The sequence below is a fragment of the Canis lupus genome, chromosome 29 (genome assembly GCF_048164855.1).
Source record: "Canis lupus baileyi chromosome 29, mCanLup2.hap1, whole genome shotgun sequence".
In the NCBI taxonomy this organism is placed as follows: Eukaryota; Metazoa; Chordata; class Mammalia; order Carnivora; family Canidae; genus Canis; species Canis lupus.
The window spans coordinates 18515844-18535882 of record NC_132866.1 but is presented as its reverse complement, the minus strand read 5'-3'; the positions used below and the strand labels follow the sequence as shown (position 1 = coordinate 18535882).

At 37.0% G+C, this 20039-nt stretch overlaps 2 long non-coding RNA genes and 1 pseudogene across 2 annotated transcripts in view; all 3 read left to right on the top strand.

The window, feature by feature from the left end:
* The window catches only part of LOC140620865 (uncharacterized), a 35860-nt gene extending 26555 nt beyond the window's left edge, over positions 1-9305 (top strand). The window contains exon 2 of the long non-coding RNA XR_012020594.1: positions 9196-9305. This is a non-coding gene — a long non-coding RNA (uncharacterized lncRNA). The remainder of the gene's footprint in view (positions 1-9195) is intronic.
* LOC140620866 (uncharacterized) overlaps positions 1-20039 on the top strand; it is a 94859-nt gene that overhangs the window by 60490 nt on the left and 14330 nt on the right. The window lies entirely within an intron of this gene.
* On the top strand, positions 839-1448 carry LOC140620557 (rhomboid domain-containing protein 3 pseudogene; annotated as a pseudogene).

The window sequence follows — 20039 nt, the reverse complement described above, 5'->3', positions numbered from 1 at the left end:
AATTAATCTAAAAATTTAGTTGCATTCCCAGTAAAATTTCTATGAAATTTGACAATTTAATCCTAAAATCCTTATGGAATAGAAAATGTACAAGAGAAAATATTTTTTTTAAGAAAAAAGAAAATAGCGATGGAGATATGGTTTGTTAGACATCAAAATATAATATAAAGCTGTAGTAACGGACAGGATACAGCACTGGAATGGAAGTAGATAAAAAGAGATCAGTAGAACTCAATAGAATCAAGAGATAAGCGGTATGTGGGTGGCTCAGTGACTGGGTGTCTGCCTTCGGCTCAGGGTGTGATCCCGGGGTCCTGGGATCAAGTCCCAAATTGGGCTCCCTGCGAGGAGACTGCTTCTCCTTCTGCCTATGTCTCTGCCTCTCTCTTTGTGTCTCTCATGAATAAATAAATAAAATCTTAAAAAAAAAAAGAATCCAGAGATAAATGTATTCTAGAGCTAGCATTTCATATAATCAAGGAAAGAACTTGAGACAATTGTCTAGCTATCTGAAAAGAAAGAAAATTAGATCCATATCTAAAACAATATACATTATTAACTCTAGGGGAAGGACCTAGCCCTATATCATCTGCTGAGTAATTGGTAGGTGGCAAGAGAGGTTGTGGCTCGCCCTCCAGTCTGCCAGGGTCATGTGCCTTATTGTAAGCCAAGTAGGATGAGGGCTCTTGGGCTTCACAGGGAATCTGGAGTCCTGACTCCAACTTGGGGGCTCCATTTGGCATTCAGGGGAGCATGGGACATGCTCTGCAATTTTGGGCAATGTCTCTAGCCAACTCTTTCCTTTTTTTTTTTTTTTTTTTTTCCCAACTCCTTCCTGATGCTACTGCTGAGCAGCCTGTGCCTGGTGGGGATTGGCCCCAATCTTGCACTGGCCCCTGAGCTGCTGCTGGACCTTGGCAGGCACAGCAACTGCTGATCCATGCAGCGTTTGGCCCTATTTGGCCAGTTCCTGAGCCTGCTACAGGAGTGCCGCCACATGGGCACAATGCAGTTCCTGCACTCTCTGCCCTGCTCACCCTAGCCGGTGGGCTAATAGCAACACTGCTGGCAGGCCTAGCAAGTCCAGTGAAGCTGATGGCTGCAGTTCCATGCCTGTCCACCTGGCCATGCTGGTGGGGCTGGGTTACCACCCTAGACAGCCCCAGGGGATACTGTCATTGTGGCTGCTGCCTAGATACCACTGCTTAGCTCTGAGTCACCCACCCTACAGCTCTTCTGTGGCCTTCTTGCTGGCCTGGCCTATACAGCTGGGCCCTTCCAATGGTTGGAGCTTTCTGAGTGTCTACTGTGGGCAATGTAAGAGGGTGTCTTTTGTAGGACCCAGGTGAAGTATTGGTCACTCAGACTCCTTCCTACCTAGGTGGTCTGGCTAAACTGCCTATCACTCATTCTACTACCCCAGATCTCCTTATATGGCCTCCTCTAGCCTCTGGTTCTACAGTGAAAGTCTCAACTTGGCTGTCTCCAGGCCTGGAGCCTGTGCAGTGGAACTGAGAGAGAAGTCCTCAGAGATGGGCCTGGCCTGGTCAAGGACCCTCAAGGACCCCACTGTGCACAGCCCTGGATGAGCAGATGCTACAGGAGAGGATCTGGGCCTCACTCCCTGAGGGGCCATCCCAGTGTTCTGTGAGACCACTATGGCTGTCTCTGTCCTCTGTCTTCTCTCTGCAGTAAGACAGGGTCTCCTGTTTCAGGGGCTGGAGCTAGCCCTGACATTCCCTCCCTGTGTATCACATCCCACAGGCTGCAGCAGCTGGGGCACATGGGCTTCCCCACAGAGCAGGCAGTGGTGGCACTGGCAACCACAGGCTGTGTGGAAGGTACCCTGTCACTGTTGGTTGGGGGTGAGGGGGCCACTGAGGCTCTGATGATTCAGGGAAGGGGCAACTTACCTACTCTGAGGCTCTGGTCCTCCCCAACACATGCAGGCCCACCAGTGACAAGAGGCTTGACCTATGGTTGGGTAGTCTAAACCTCAGTGTTCTCTGCTGACAGTCACAGTGGGGTACAGGAGAGGCCCTCTTCAGCACACCCCCCTTGGCACTGTTTAGAAAAAAAACAGTTTAGGGTGCCTGGGTGGCTCAGTCAATTGTCTGACTGCTGATCTTGGCTTGGGTCTTGATTTCAGTCTTGTGAATTCAAAATAAAAAAGAATAATAACCAGCTCATTTTTCAACCTGGACCAAATTGGGGGCAAAACAAAAATTCTAGATTAATTAAAAATAAAAATGTAAAAAGCATTATCATAAAAGAAGAAAGTATAGGGAAAAAATGACAGTAAATATTGGGGGCAGAGATTTTTAAGTTAGACACAGGTTGAATAACTTGACTGTACTCAAATTATCTAACAAAACACATTAAGTTAAAATAAAATAACATTTATGTTGCAAATCTTTTCTTTCAGTCTAGCAGGTATATATTTTAAATATATAAAGCCTTTCTATTAATAAGAAAAAGGCAAAAATACAACCCAGTAATTTGTAGAAAAAGAAATTCAAATAGCTGGAAATACATGAAAAGATATGAAACTTCACTTGTAATCAGAAAAATACAAATGAAACATCAATGAAATACCAGTTTTGCTCCCATAAATTTGGAAGAGAAGGTAGAAGTAGTAAAAGGCTGAGGGGAAGAAGAAGATAATGAGGATTTATATATTGCTTTTGGTGCTGACTTTGACTGATACAGCCTCTTCTGGAGAAAAATTTCACAATGTCTATGAGATTTAATACTTATATCCTTTTATTTGGCAATCCATTTTAAAGTAGTATTTTCTTAGAAAAATATTCCCATGTGTCCACAATGCAATGTACATATCACATTGTTGTTTATCACAGTAACAAACCGAACGTGACTAACTGTCCATTACATAGGGACAGTTAAATGAAGGACTTCATCTGTTCTATGGAATATTATGTACTAGTGAAAAAGAATGAGGTAGATTTGTGTGTACTGTCATAGATCTCTAAGATCTGCTGTCACTCAAAAGCAATTTATAAGATAATACAAAATGCAATTCTCTCTATGTAAAAACAAGCAAACAAAGCAAAAATACATAATTCTAAATATGAACATACACACATTTAAATATACAGATAAATATCTGGATGTATATACACCAAACTGTAGAAAATTGTTTCTGGGAAAGGCTATGAGTTTGGTGTGGCAAAGGGGATTGTTTTATAGAATTATTTATCTGTTTGGACTTTTATAAGAATGTATAACTTGGGGGCACCTGGGTGGTTCAGTTAGTTAAGTGTCTGCCTTCAGCTCAGGTCATGATCTCCGGGTCCTGGGATCGAGCCCTGCACTGGGATCCCAGCTCAGCATAGAGACTGCTTCTTTCTCTTCCTCTACTGCAACCCCTGCTTGTGCTCGCTCTCTCTTTCTCAAATAAATAAATAAATAAATAAATAAATAAATAAATAAATAACTCTTAAAAATGTATGAATTAATTACATGATTAACAATAATAAATAAAAACTAAAGCAAACAAAAGTCCAAGCAAGTAACCAAGAGGTAACAAGATTACCTCTCATGCCTCTAGAGATCTTGATCTTTTACATTGCATAATTGCATATTTCTTATTTTGTATAATTGCACATTCCTCCTTTCCAGCAAACTTCTTATTTCCCTTTTAGGATTTGTCTTTGGAAATGTCAATGCCAGAGACCAGTCCATTAGCTAATTAGGCACATTTCTGAGTATACAATTACCTTAAGGGATAAAAGATGTTGCATCTCACATCCAGACCTTGGCTAATATGTAGATCATTAACTCAAGCCTGATTCATTAAATTTTGTGAAGATATAGGAGAGCCCTTCTTATTGTTTTTAAATAAAGCACTAAAAATTTCACCACTTCCAGTGATGTGAATTTATTGGCCCATATTAGCTTTTAACCAGTTTTACATTATCCTGAGTTCTCTATATAATATTGCTCACATCACTGATTAGAATCTAGTCTTTAGCCATAAACAATGGAAAGTAATTGGGCTTTTAATAACGTAATCAAATAAGTCAAAAAGGACACTCTTAAAAAACCATTTTTGTTCAACATTACATTTTCTCTGGAAAACAGAAAGGTTGTGAAAAATCGTATTTTTATATGGATGTCTGTTCTAAAACGTCTTGGTGGGTCACCTTCTAATTCCCATTCCTTATTCAATAAATATTTCTTGGGGCACTTGGGTAGCTCAGTGGTTGAGTGTCTGCCTTTGGCTCAGGTGGTGATTCAGGGATCCTGGGATCGAGCTCCACATCAGGCTCCCTGCAGGAAGTCTGCTTCTCGCTTCGCCTATGTCTCTGCCTCTCTCTGTTTCTCATGAATAAATAAAATCTTAGATAAATAATACATTAAATAAATAAATAACAACAAATATATCTTTTTTAAAGATTTTATTTATTCATGAGAGACACACACGGAGAGAAAGAGAGAGAGAGAGAGAGAGAGACACAGGCAGAGTGAGAAGCAGATCCCATTCAGGGACCCCGACGTGGGACTCGATCCCAGGTCTCCAGGATCATGCCCTGGGCCGAAGGTGGCACTAAACCACTCAGCCACCCAGGCTGCCCAACAAATATTTCTTAAACCTTTATGTGTCGGGCACTATGCTGAGCCCTGGGGTTATGAGCATCTACAAGACCTTCTTGCCATCATGAGCTTACAATGTGGAGAGGATGAAAGACAATGAAAACATGACAATATTGTGTAAAATGTGCTGTGATGTACAGGAAATATAGTTTTCTAAAAGGGGCTTGGGGGGGTAGCAAATGTGTACTCTAGGAGGTTAAGAAAGGCTTCCTTGAGGAAGACAGATTCAAGACATGCAATTAAATGCTTGAACTGGACTCTCTTGCCAGTCTCCCCATTCTACTCAGCAACTTGCTCCCCCTCCCTCACCATCCAAATTATGGCAAAATAACTGACATCACTCTGGGTTTAGGTAATTCCCCATTCAGCTGCAGATTCTTGTGTACCAAACCTGCCCTTGTAAAAGCAAGGGAGGGTGTTCATCTTCCCGAGGCTGTTCTGAGATGCTAAATCATCATAATAGTCCCACTTACTGTCCTTGCTTTTAGTAATGCCACAGTCAGGAAAACCCTCCCCCAGCAACCCTTTCTCTCTTGTGGTCTAATAGACACTTTCTAATTTGCAATTGAATTTATCATAATCTGCACTTCTTAAGGTTTACACTTCACTAGGTAAAGTTTCTGAGTTTATTCTAATAACCTCTTATAGTGAATAGTGTCTACTATATTAAGGGGTTTTCCAGAACCTTTACTTATATGATAAGCAGGAATACCAACTACCCTGCCCATGCTCAACCCCGCCAATTAAAATAAATACATATGCATATATATACATGTGTGTGTGTGTGTGTGTGTGTGTGTGTGCTGGAATTTGCGTATCTTCTTCATGATTATTCAGCAACATGACTCAGCAGTTTGGAAGGAGGTTTGGGAAGGGGGGAAAATTTGCCCTTAACAGAGGGTGAGAAGGAAAGGAGGAGCTGAGGAACCTTTGAGCTCTCCCTCCTCCCAACACTAGGAGGACAATTTTTTTTGCCAACTTTCTTCCTATATGTTACCTAAAATTTAAGCCCTTCCACACCCATGGCTGTGCTTCCTAATTGTTCCCAAATGTCATAAAACATAAAGCCTTATGTATAGTGGACTAGTGCACAATTTTTGTTCATGATGATAAGAGAAGTACGAGAAGAATCTTAAGTAGAAGAGATAAAAGTATATGTGGGAGGAAAAAGGTAAGTGCTGATGCTGACAATTTAAGTCTTCCAAAATGTACCAGAATATTTTCTTTTAAAAGAAATTGCTAATACCCAGAAGTGGGATGGCTGGATCATATAGTAGTTCTGTTTTTAATTTTTTAAGGGATCGTCGTGCTGTTTTCCATGGTGGGCCCACCAATTTACCAATTGTATACAATGGTATAGAAAAGTTCCCTTTTCTCCACAAACTCACCAACATTTATCCTTTGTTTTTTCTGATAATAGTAGTGAGCTTCAAGACACACTACCCCTAACTTAAATAGGATACCTTGGCATATTGAATATTTCAACCTGAAATAACTTGAGAAATGGTTGTGTAGAAGGGACTTTCTGACTTTCCCCTAAAGCAGGTCATGAAAGCCTCTTATGAGAGGTGCCCTCCCTAATCCCAGAGAAAGGAAGCATCCTTATCTCTGACAAGGACAAAAAGAGAGGAATCTGAATGAACAGGCCTTGCTAAATTCCCTTCAGTTTACTATACTTAGCTTGTTTTTGTCTTATCATATAACTCCAGAACTCTTCAAACCTAGGATAGAAACTCAGTTTTAACCATTTCTTTGGGTCTTCATTTCCTCATGAAGCTTCATGTTTCACATAAAATATATATTAAATAGTTTGTATGCTTTTCTCTTGTTAATATGTCTTTTGTTACAGGGTCCCAGTTGGAAATTTAAGAGGGTAAAATAGTTATTTTTTTCTTCCCCTATAATAGCCATCCTAACAAATATGAGGTGATCTCTCATTGTGGTTTTGATTTGTATTTCCTTAATAATTAGTGATGTTGAGCATCTTTTCATATAGCTTTTGGCCATTTGTATGGCTTCTGTGGATAAATGTGTATTTCAGTCCTTTGCTCACTTTTAAATTGAGATGATGATGATGATGATGATTATTTGCTATTTAGTTATAGGAGTTCCTTACATATTTTCAAAATCAACTCCTTATCAGATATATGGTTTGCAGATATTTTCTCCCATTCCATAGGTTGCTTTTTTACTCTGTTGATTATTTCCTTTGCTGGGCAGAAGGTTTTTAGTTTGACATAGTCCCACTTGTCTATTTTTGCTTTTGTCACCTGTGCCTTTGTTGTCATATCTGTGAAATAATTATCAAGACCAATGTCATGAAGCTTGCCCTGTTTTCTTTCAGGAATTTTATAGTTTGGGATCTTATGTTTAATTCTTTAATCCATTTTGAGTTGATTTTTGTGTATAGTGTAAGATGGAGGTCTAATTTCATCCTTTTGCATGTGATTATCTTCTGGGTACATATCCAAAAGAATCAAAATCAGGATTTTGAAGAGATATCTGCACTCCAACTTCCATTGCAGCATTATACACAATAGCCAGGATATGGAAGCCACCAAATGTCCATCAGCAGATGAATAGACAAAGAAAATGTGGTACATATTTACAATAAAGTATTATTTATCCTTAAAAAAGAAGGAAATCGGGCAGCCCCGGTGGCGCAGCGGTTTAGTGCCGCCTGCAGCCCGGGGCGTGATCCTGAAGACCCTGGATCGAGTCCCACATCGGGCTCCCTGCATGGAGCCTGCTTCTCCCTCTGCCTGTGTCTCTGCCTCTCATTCTCTCTCTGTGTCTCTATGAATAAATAAATAAATAAAATATTTTTTTTTTAAAAAAAGAAGGAAATCCTATCATATGCAACCATATGGATAGACCTGGAAGAGATTCTGCTAAGTTAAATTTGTCACACAAAGACAAACGTGACAAGATTCCACTTATAAAAGGTATATTACATACTCAAGCTCATAGAAGTAGAAAATAGAATGGTGGTTACCTGGGAATGGAGGGAGTGGGAAATACGGAATTGTTATTAAATGAGTATAAAGTGATACAAGATGAATAAGTTCTACAGATCTGTTGTACAACATTGTGCCTGTAGTTAACAATCTGGTGTTGTGCACTTAAAGATTTAAGAGAGTAGATACACACACAAAAAGAGAAGGTACATAAGAAAACTTTTGGAGATGATGGATATGTTTACTACCTTGATTGTGGTGATGTTATCATGGGTGTATGTATATGTCACCAAATTGTACACATTAGATGTGTGTAGTTTTTTGTCTATCAGTTATACGTCAATGGAGCTACAAAAAATTAGTTAATATTTTCACTTGTAATTTAACAGGGGGAAAAAGTAAGGAAATATTAACCTAAATTTTGATATAGGTAAAAGCACTGCAAGATGGGGCTCTCAGCTCGAGTATAAATGGCTATTATTTTCTCTTGTAAGAAAATAATGCTTTGAGAGGGACGGGGGGGGGGGGCTCTGACAGTTAAATCATATTAAATGATTTATGTTCCATTTCTATAATTTATCCAAAGGTCATATTTGGTTAGTATTAGTATAAATAATATTGAGACAATATTACAGGTCCTAAAATATTTCTCAGTATTATTTATAACTGGCAATATTATAATATTATAATTTGCAATCTAAATGTTCATCTCTCTGGGAATGTTTGAATAAACCAGAGGACATCTACTTGATTTTATATATATGTATATATATTAACAGACCCCTGGTGGGTGAATTCCACAACTGCCCCTTGTAGTTCATAACCTATAGGAAGGTTGCTCTCCTGCTTATGTTTCTTTATCTGGAAAATGGTTATAAAAAATTCTTGCCTACTAGAGTCATTGTGATATCTAACTGAGATTGTGACATCATGCTTGGAATATGGTGGACATTTCATAAATGAGAGCTACTATTATAAAGCCTTTAAATATTCATAAAGTCTGGAGGAATAACAGCAAGGAGAAATGTTTTTACTATCTTAAAAGTGAAATAATGTAGCATTTCACACTAAAAATGACAATTGTAAATAGAAAAATAAGACTGAAGGGTGTACAAAAATATTAAGTGACAGTAATACTAATAGAATGACAGGGAAATATTTGTGTTTTCTGTATTTTCAAAAATTTCTTTAAGGCTACACAATTTTTAAAATAAAGAAAATCTGCTTAGTGCATTGAAAATAATCTATTCCTACATGTTCTCATCTTCATAGGTGACCTTTCTGGGACTCCATTAAGTTAGTGCTATTGGTAGAAGTAAAACATAAACTGTTAGGGATCTGTTATGGGTGGTAGAAAAAAAACACACTGAGAGTTGAGAGATTTGGATCTCCTCATGCTTTGTGACCTTGGAAAAGTCATTCAACTTCTCTAACCTATATTTCTTCCTGGAAATGGGAATAATAATACTGGTCTGATCATCTCATAAACTAACAAGAATATCATACAGGATTACTTAAAGACTTTGAATAATGCTTTTAAAGTGCTTTAAAAATGTACAAGACTGTGTTTCAGGCTTCCATCTCTTCAAAGATTGAATTCTGCTCTTTACTTCTTTCTTTGCAGATAAAGCCAACTGAGTTGGAAACCAAGTTTCTTCATGTACCATGCCCACTTTCATCCTTATACTTTCCTTATCTGTGTCTTTTATAAATAAAATCAATACACAGATCTTACAGAGCATTTGTTTTCTATTTTATCTTCTTTCTAAAGGGAATTTCAACCAGAAACATCTGCTGTCATATTAGGAGTAGTGACTAAGCCTGATGTGACTTTCTCAATTTAGATATTTAGGCTGATCAACTTTTGCTTTTTGGATCATTTGCTGTTCACTGGTCTTACAAGCCCAAACAAGAGGCAGGAAAGAAGAATGTCAAATATTCCAGTGGCCAAAGGAAGACATTACCCATTAACCCACAAGTGTCTAGGTAGAAAATTGCATTTATGTCATGGGTAGAGTAAATAACACTGTTAATGATTGGACAATCATTTCTAGATGTTACTCTATATCTCCATGCCAAAAGCTACGAAATTAGTACTCCTGAAGTGCTGGTTATCTCTGGAAACCACACATATAGCTTGTTCGTTAAGAAAACATTTGTCTTTGTTTTTAAAAAGAAATCCTAATTGCCACTACAAAGGCATCATATTTTCAAGACTTTGAGTATTACATTTTCATTTCCTTTGCCTGTTTACCTGCCTCTCTTTAATCTCCGTACTTACATGATTCCTCACTCTTTGTCCAGGCAAATCCTCTGATGTCAGTTTCTCCTAATGACGTCATACCTGAGTATCTTCCTTCTTTGAATTCTCAAATGAGACAGATAGCCTGACCTTTTCTGAGTTTTATTTGATTAAGAAGTATAACTTTTAAAGTAGGAAAAAGTCACCATATAAAAAAGTAGTTCCTTTTTGCATGTGTGAGAACACTTATATGTCTATATTATACATATGTCTTTATAAGTGACATCTATATTTTTTTAAACTATCATTTAGAAAAAAGTAGGTGCTTTTTCATTTCACATGTGAAGTCTTTATGTTAAGATCTGTTCTCCTAATTATTTTATTTTGAATAATAAAGAATTGCTTGGGGGAACATAGTGGATCTGCACTTCAGTCACACATTTGGATTGCCTAGAGAACTTTTAAAAATTTCAACATGCAGGCTGCATCTTAGACCATTAAATCAGAATCTCTGGAAGTGGATCGAGGCATCTGTGTTTTATAAATGCTCTCCAGGTGATTCTAATGTACAACTAGGTCTGAGAATCACTGATAACCAGAAATAACCTTAGCACTAGTGTTTGATATTTATAGAGGTTGTCTGCAGAAGCAGGGATTCAACACAGACTTAATGAGTATTCCTCAGAAGAAAGTCTTCACAATTGCAAATGGTGGCTATCATTATAAAAATATTATCTTTAATGTCATTAAAAAAGATACAGCATCATTAGTTGTGAGAATTCCAAATATACATCCATAGGACAAATGAAAAGCACATTCTTCCATTACAGGTTAATTACAGGACAAAATTTCCAGTGACAGAATTATGCACAAAATCAAACAGTGTTGAAGTTGAAACAACTTAGTCAGCAGTGAATATGGCATGCAAGAAAACTTCGCTAGATGATTCAAAAAGGGACTCTAGTGATGATTAAGACATTGACGTCAAAGTTGCATGTGAAAAGTTTGAATCAAATTGTTCCATGAAATTTGAGTGTAGAAAAAGTAATATTTCTGGATCACTATATTAGATAACATGAATTTAAATATCCTATTGTAAATAAGTTAAGAAATTAAATATTGATTATGCCAACCAGATCTCTAAGCATGGATAGGTTAAAATTCACTAAAAAATTATCAGTGGGAAAATGGAAGGACTGCTTTATATTTGGGGTCTGCTTATTTTGTTGCAGTTATGCTATTTTTTTTTCACTTGCTAACATTAATCTCAGAGGATAGAAACTCTCTCTTATTGATTTACTTTAAAATATACCTAAATATAGACATAGGTTTTGTAGGAAGAGAAGCATACTCAATTTGGAGAGAAAAATAGAGTGACCATGGTATGTAGCTAGGACTCCTCATGAAGCCCTGCAAGTATAGGACCCTGAGGCTTAAGCCTCATGAGCTTCATGGGAAATTCATGTCTGCATTCGCCCTACTGCCTGCCATCAGGGGCTGGTTTGACCAGGCATCGCATAGATACTTTCTTAAGTTGCATTGCTTTCATTAGTCAAATAATCCTAAAATGACTTAGAGCATTCCTTGCTGGTCTATATTTTCTAAGAAAGCAGAGTCAATTTCTTACTCTGGAGTAGAGTGGTCAGGTAGCCCAATGCTAGCAGGGTGCCAACTGGCAAAGATGGATGCAATTTCACCTACTGAAAATTGAGCTAGAACAAATGAAGACTCTGCATCTGAGGGAAAGATATGGCAAATCATGTTTGGGCTTTAGAGCTCCTGGGATGGAGGTGAGGAGGCCTGAAGCATCTAGCAGTATAAAAAGAATGTGGTCCAGTAAAAGGCTTTCCTGTCTGGAGATCCCTATCTCTTGTAGAGTCAAAGAACTCATTAAAAACTGTTTTAGGACTCAATGTTTAAGCCACCGAATTCTGTGTGTACTCTTTTCAGGCAAGGGCATCATCTCATTCATCTTGGTGTCCTTGCCCATGTCTTATACTGTCTGGCTGGCTCTAAAGTGTTTATTGAGTCTGTAGCAGAAATGTTTATGTAGTCATTGAAGATGGTATCAATATGAATAATCAGGTTCTGCATTTTAACAGGACACATAAAATTAATTATTGGGCATTCAGTTTCTTATTCTCTCTTCAACCTGGAATCCCACTGAAGGTGAGGTAGGAGGGAAAAGAGCCCCTGAGAATGGGGTGCCCAGATAGGATTCTAGTCAGACCCCCAACTCAGGAATACATTTCTTGGGCAGAAGAATTTGCCAAAACTTCAGAAAATTTCTTTCATTTCACTATTTGACACTTGGAGCCTTTTGGTCTTTGGGTAGGACTTTAAATTTCTAACTCAAAAACCAGAAATGTAGAAAATGAAAACCAACCCATCTTCCATACATACTAGAAGTTCACCTAAAGTTAGTACTGGAGCCACTTAAAGGTGACTAAGATTCACACTGAAGATGAAAGCAACTGAGGTGACAGGCTAGTGAGGACCCATGCAGCCCCAGAGAAAGGAAAAGGAACAGATAAGAAGCAGCAGCACTAGAAAAAAGGAAGATCAAAACATGCTACATGGTGAGCAGTGTGAAACACTAAAGATATACAGATCCAAGGAGCCCTCTTGACATTTTGCAGCAGTCCTGAAGCCAATACACAACATCCTGTTGGGAATAATCCTTTCAAGAGCATCCACATTAAAATAACACAAATATTTTCCATGCTGGGGAAAGAGGGAGACTTTAAAGGGATCTGGGGTATATAACTTAAATCCCAATATTAATGCTGGTGCATGCACCAAGAGAATAGCAGCTCAAAGGGAGGGGACTGAGGTGTGGGCTCTATTTCAGTCCCAAGTGATAGGAAGGCTTAGGACGATTTCTATTTACATCACTTTCTAGCAAAGATGGCTTTGTGGGGAGGATTTCTATGGTCTTCTTGAAATAAAAATGAAGTCAAACACTAGAGATTTCACATATATATGACTTATCAGGCAAGGAACTCTTGATGAATTCTATAATCTTGTTCTCGTAAAACTGTAATGATAGTGACAGCTGCTTCAAAACCCTTAGTGACATTTCCTGGAACACAGACTGCACTCTGAGTTGAAATTTCATTTGACACATTTTAGGCCTGGTGGTTTTAAATGAGGGAGAAAAAAACATGTTGTTAAATATTACTGCAGAATTTCACTTTGCTTAATGGCCAATAAAATAACACAGTGTGTTCAGGTGGCTCAAACTTCCGGTTTGACCATCTGGCCTGATGAATATACTCAACATCTTTCATCTTTTGCTGGCTTTCTCTCTACTGTCTACTGATGAGAAGCTGGCTGTCAGCATAATTAGCTCCTGCCTGAAATCTGCTTAAAGGAAATGTCCTGATACATATCCAATAATACTCTGGGAGTAAAACAAAAACAAAACCACATCATAATCGAAGAGACTTCAGGCAGTCAAGAGTGTTGGCTTTATAACTTGGTAAATCACTTCAGGAATATTGGTATTTCTATTCAAACAAATGCTGAAAAGAAATAGCCACACATTTCTTTTCCTGCAACATTCTGGATTTAATGTTAAGGAAAGAGCACTGACATCTTAAGTAAGAGGACTCCGAATTATCATAGAGAGAAAATGCTATCGAAAATCTAGAAGAAGTTACAAAAATAGTAGATCTGGCCCACTGATGGAATAAAATTTCCAGAGAAGACTGACAATTGAAAAAAAATGAGTCACTATATGGAACACTTATAGACTGTCTTGCCTCAGAGGATGGGGTACACATATAGAAACACAGTCATTTTGAGGTTTCAAGCCAAAAATATTTCTCAATTTTCCTTTTTTTCCCTCCCATAAGAACATTTTGATCATCTTATCTTGTGTTTTTTTAGAGTTTATACAAAAACAATTTGAAGAAGTAGATAGCAAATGCATAACAATTTTTATTTGGAATGTCTTCTCTAGACACAGTTTTCCTTAAAACACACACACACATACAAAACTGAATAACATATATAACAGCTCTTTTCAAGCATAGGACAATAGGCGTGGAAGATGGCAATTCCTAAGATAAGGGAAACTTACAAGATGAGCCCCAAAATCACCCAGCTGTCTGCTTGAGTACAATTTTCTGGCCTCAACACAATGAGCAGAGTGCAGCTGTTTTATTGAGGAAATAAAAAGAAAAAAAATAAAGCTTAGATTCAGGGCAGCTAGAAGATCTGTATATTCTGTAGGGTAAAGCATCACTACTGCATGGTAGTGGTGGTAAAAGTTTGCATGGAGTTTCCTTGTGAATCCTTGGTTGAGAGCTAGGCTGCACAGGTGCAGGGTAAGATTCCATGGAGGCATATGAGAAAGTGGCTGTAAATGGCATTGGGAAGGAAACAGATTTTCGATATCAATGGTGTTGGAAAACATTGGAGGTCTAGCCCAGTTCAAGTGGATAAACTTCATTAACACTCCAACTCCAGTTAAGACAGGAAGATTTTATCTTAAAATTAAGGGTCAAATGAGAATAAGGCTCCTCCTAAATCTGCCCCAACAAAATCTAAAATAAAAGACTGAAACAAAATTATCAGAACATTAGTAACTTTTGGAACAATATTGGACACCTTATCGAACGTAATTAGAGTCTCAGGAGGATGATAGCAAGCAAGCAGCATGAAAACTTTGAAAATTATAGCCAAATATTTTCTTTATTTGATGAAAACCATTGACTTATAGATTCAAAATGCTCAATGAACCCACAAAAGAAGAGAATACAAAGAAAGACACACTTAGAAACATTAAACAGAAGAAATTCAAAAATAAAGAAATAAAACATCTTAAGCACAGAGAAAATCTAATACAGGGAAACTAGAAGTATGATAGCAGACTTCATCAGAAACAATGAAAGTAGGAAGATAATGGAATGGCATTTTTTTAAGTGCTGAAAAAAACTGACATCTCATATTCTATATATAGAGAAAATATCCTTCATTAACAGAAATACAGAGATATGACAAAAATAGCACAAAGTATGTGGGGGTGGGTAAATATATTATTATTTTGAAATGTGTAATGGGAATTGGGAAGAAGAAAATGAGAGGTGTAAAATATCAATTTGTTTTTTTTTTTTTTTTTTTTTTTTTATTTATGATAGTCACAGAGAGAGAGAGAGAGAGGCGCAGAGACATAGGCAGAGGGAGAAGCAGGCTCCATGCACCGGGAGCCCGACGTGGGATTCGATCCCGGGTCTCCAGGATCGCGCCCTGGGCCAAAGGCAGGCGCCAAACCGCTGCGCCACCCAGGGATCCCTAAAATATCAATTTGTAATAAACATTGACACATTAAGGTTGCATACTTTTAATACTAAAGTAATCAATAAAAATAGTAAGTTATAGCTAAAAACCCAATAGGGTTACTAAATGGCTCACTACAAATAGTTGATTAAGAGAAAAAAGCAGGAAAGGAAAAAAAGAAAAAAAACACTTTGGACAAATAGAAAACAAATAGCAAGATAGCAGACTTTAGTAGAACCATATCAATAATTATATTAACTGTAATTAAACTAAAGATTTGAATTAAAATGTGAATACTAGCAGGTTAGATAAAAAAAGCCACGTCCCAATTATATGCCATACACTAGAAACATATTGTAAGTATAAAGCCACAGATAAGTTGAAAAGATAAAAAAGGGAAAAAGATATATCTGGTTAAAAGTAAGCATAAGAAAGTACGTATGGCTATATTACAATTCAAGCAAGTAGTTATAAAGATAGTAAGTTTTACAAAAGAATGGATAAAGATGTAAATGTATTCTTTATAAATGTGTACGGAGTATGAATAAAAACCACATACTTGGCCATACAATAAGCCTCAGTGTATTTTAAAAGAGATAAATGTTACAAAATATGTTCTCTAGCTACAACATGATTAAATTAGTAATTTATAACAATATAATATCTAGAAAAGTTTCTAAATATTTATAAACTAAGCAACCTACTTCTAAATAACCAATATGTTTAAGAAGAAATACTAAGAGAGATAAGAAAATATTTTTAATTGAATAGTAATGAGAATACAACATATTGAAAGGTCAAAATCAACCTGATTAAGGGCATCTATGAAAATTTGCAGTGAATACCATCCAAAAATGGTGATATATTGAATATTTTCTCACTAAGCTTAAAAACAAGTCAATTATGTTCATTCTTATCACTTCTATTCAAACTTCTATTAGGAGTCCTAGCCAGTTAAGTGGGCATGTAAAAAGCATAATGGATTAGAAAAAAAAAAAAAAAGAAATATAATTGCCTTTATTCACTTACAATAGAAATATCTATGTAGGAAATCCTAAATAGTCTTTAGAAATACCTATGTGGGGATCCCTGGGTGGCGCAGCAGTTTGACGCCTGCCTTTGGCCCAGGGCGCGATCCTGGAGACTCGGGATCGAATCCCACGTCGGGATCCCGGTGCATGGAGCCTGCTTCTCCCTCTGCCTGTGTCTCTGCCTCTCTCTCTCTCTCTCTCTCTCTCTCTCTGTGACTATCATAAATAAATAAAAATAAAAAAAAAGAAATAGCTATGTGAATGAATGAACAAATTTAATGAAGTCACAGGACGTATGTTATAATACAAAAATCTACTAATTCTACATATTAACAATAAGCAATTAAACATAAAAATTTTTAATTATATTTACAATACCATAAAAATATACAAACGTGCAAAAACTCTATGTTAAAAATTGCAGAATATTGCTTAGTGAAATTAAAGAATTTTTAAATAAATGGGGAGATAAATCATGTTCATGGATTGGATGATACAAGGATGTTGTCAGTTTTTTACAAATTAATGTATAGATTCAACAAAATTGCAATGATAATTTTACCAGGCTTCTAAAAATCTTACAAGCTGATTCTAAAATTATATGGCAATGCAAAAGATGTGAAATAGCCAAAATGGTTTGGAGAAAGCAAAATGAGTTGGGTGCTTGCATTATATGATTTTAAGCATTACAACAAATCTACAGTAATCAAGGCAGTATAATATTAGGTAAATATACATATTTAGATCAGTTGAACATAACAGGTATTCCAGTAATAGACCCATACATATGGTCACATGGTTGATTTTCAACAAAGGCATTAACATAATTCTATATAGAAAGAAAATGTTTTACTCCAATGGGAAAAACACAAACCTCAGCCATTCTCCACAACATATAAAAAAATCAATTCGGTATGGAACATAGAGTTAAAAGGAAAAACTAAAAATAAAATAGATGGAGTTTGAAAGTATCATAAAACAGACTTTTAACTATAGAGAATAAACAGAGGGTTGCTGGAGGAGTGGTGGGTGGGGGCATGGGCTAAATGAGTGATGGGGATTAATGAGTGCACTTATTGTGATGAGCACTGGGTGATGTATGTAAGTGATGAATCTAAATTTTACACTTGATACTAATATCACACTAATATCCAGTTAACTAACTGGAATGTAAATAAAAACTTGGAAGAAAAGAAGTATCACAATGAGCTAATGAAGCCAGCTACACAACAGTACATATTATATAATTTCACTTATATAAAGTCAACAGCAGGCCAAAAAACAGGCAAAACACTCAGAAATAGATTCAAAATAGGAGTTTCCTATGGGGGTAGGCAATGTCTGGAAAGGGACTCTAAAGAACTTTGAGATAGAAATTGGAAGTGTTTTATTTCCTATTTTTGCCAATGGTTATGTTTGTTTCCATATATTTCAAAGCTCATTGATTTGTGCATTTCAAATGTGGCCTTTTTATTGTTTGTAAATTACATCTCAATAAAGTTGATTTTAAAAAGCTGATTTAGAACGTTTCCTGTAGAGGAATATGAATGAACTTTAACTTCTACAAATCTCTCTCTCTCTCTCTTTTTTAAAAATATTTTATTTATTTATTCATGACAGACACACAGAGAGAGGCAGAGACATAGGCAGAGGGAGAGGAAGAAGAAGACTCCCCTCAGGGAGCCTGAACTCCAGGATCACACCCTGAACCGAAAGCAGAGCTTAACCACTGAACCATCCACGCGTCCCTCTACAGATCTCTTTGGCACATTTAAGTCCATCCCATATTGTCACCAGAATTTATTGAGACCTTTGGGCTTAATTTTGTGTTCAGTGTATTTTTCCAACACACTGCCAATAACTCTTATATAAGATAGATAGATAGATGATAGATACATAGATGATAGATAGATGATAGGTAGATAAATAGATTATACATAGATAGATGACAGATGATAGATGATAGATAAATAGAGATTTGTTGTTAGAAAAAGTGGAACACTGTAAAGAAATCAGTGGCACTGGGCTTGTTTGCCATAAATTATTGATCATCATTTACATGGGCCTAGGGCTATCAAATAAAAAATAATGCTTTTAAATTTTTTTTAAAGATTTGTTTATTTTAGAAAGAGGGGGAAGGGGCAGAGGGAGAGAGAGAAGCAGACTCCCCGCTGAGCTCAGAGCCTGACATGGGACTTAATCTCATGACCCCAAGGTCACAACCTGAGCTGAAACCAAGAGTTGGTTGCTTAACTGACTATGCCACCCAGGTGCTCCCCTCCCCCGCCAAAAAGTACTTTTTATTTAGATGTGTTCCATGGCTCCTCTTTTGTGGAAAGAGAAGAGAGAATCATGTTTGGGAAATTCCAATGAAAATGTACTCCTAGTATATAGGAGCACTGTGATAATAATATAGCCCATAGGAATATGAAAATGGCCATTCTAAACCAGTTTGGTAACTCAAGAAACTGGAAGCAAATGCATTCCAGTTGCTGAAGTAATATATAACAATGGGAGACAGGTTGAGAGTGACTTGAGGGAATTATTGCCAGTTATCATTCCTTTCTTCACTGACTTTACCACTCACATGTTGTTTCAAAATGATTAAAATTAATCTGGACAGGAGGTAATGGTGGCTGGAACTGTATCATGGTTAGTGGCTGGGCTGTTTGCACTTGAATGTCAATTCAATTCCCACCAAGGCTTAGGGAGAAGTAGATTTAGTGACAGATCCATCATCTTGGGAACAGACAATGGCAAATGACAGTAACAAATAACCAATAAAAAGTTCAGCAGTTTAAAAGATTTCCATTAGTAGAGAAAATAGGAGGAAAAGGGTGTTTTTTCTTTCTTTCTTTCTTTCTTTCTTTCTTTCTTTCTTTCTTTCTTTCTTTCTTTCTTTCTTTCTTTCTTTCTTTTTTTTATTTGAACTGTGTCCAGGTCTCTAAGTACAGGGCAGCACAGAGTTCCACAATCACAGAGGACTGATCCTGAGTAAGTCTCAAAAACCAAGAATTCAGGTTGACTTCAGCAAGGGGGAAGATCAAATGTTTATCTTGAAGATTATTTGCTTCATCTCAAACTCTGAAGCCTGAAAAGCAGGCCTGAATTGCTATGGGGGGCGTGGTTTGTAGCTGAGATTTTTCTGGCACTCCTAATTGCGGTTCATTTGACCATTTGGACTAGAGTTCAACGTAGACAGAGATGAATGAAAGCAGAAATTTTCAAAGTTCTGTAATAAATAATTCTTCAAAGGCATATGTTTGTCCCTTAGTGAAATATAAATATTTTCAGAACTATTTCTTAGTTAATTCAGGGTAGGGGGCAATAAAGATTAGGTATGTAGGCATTAGGCATTGGATGGAGATATGATTTAGGCTTCGCCCTGGAGTTAGTTTCTCTGCATTGTTTCTTGGACTAGTTCCCTATGAATATATTATTATATGTTTTGAGAGAAAGAATATGATGATGAATAAATATGAGAAATGAAACATATGTTTTTCCCTTTTGGTATGTCATAAAAGAAGTCAGCTTATGAGACTCTCTTTCAGAAGTCCTGCAGTAAGGAAATCTGTTTCCTTAACACTTGTCACCATTCTCGAAGGCCCCAATATCTGTCATAATTTGTCATCCAACTCTTAGGCTCTTTATTTCCTTAATCTTCTCATCTCTAGTGATTTTTTTTTCTCTACCACATTTTCTCATGTTCAAACTCTATCTTAAGCATGTCATTCTCTGACCACTACCTCCTAGCCATCAGCTCACCTATTTCACAACACCTACTCCAAAAATGGTAAATGAGTCTGTGTCATTAGTGTTTTAGTGCTTTGGACCTGTGCTATCAGGCTTCTAAACCAGCATTTAACAGCTGTGGGAGGGGATCCCTGGGTGGCGCAGCGGTTTGGCGCCTGC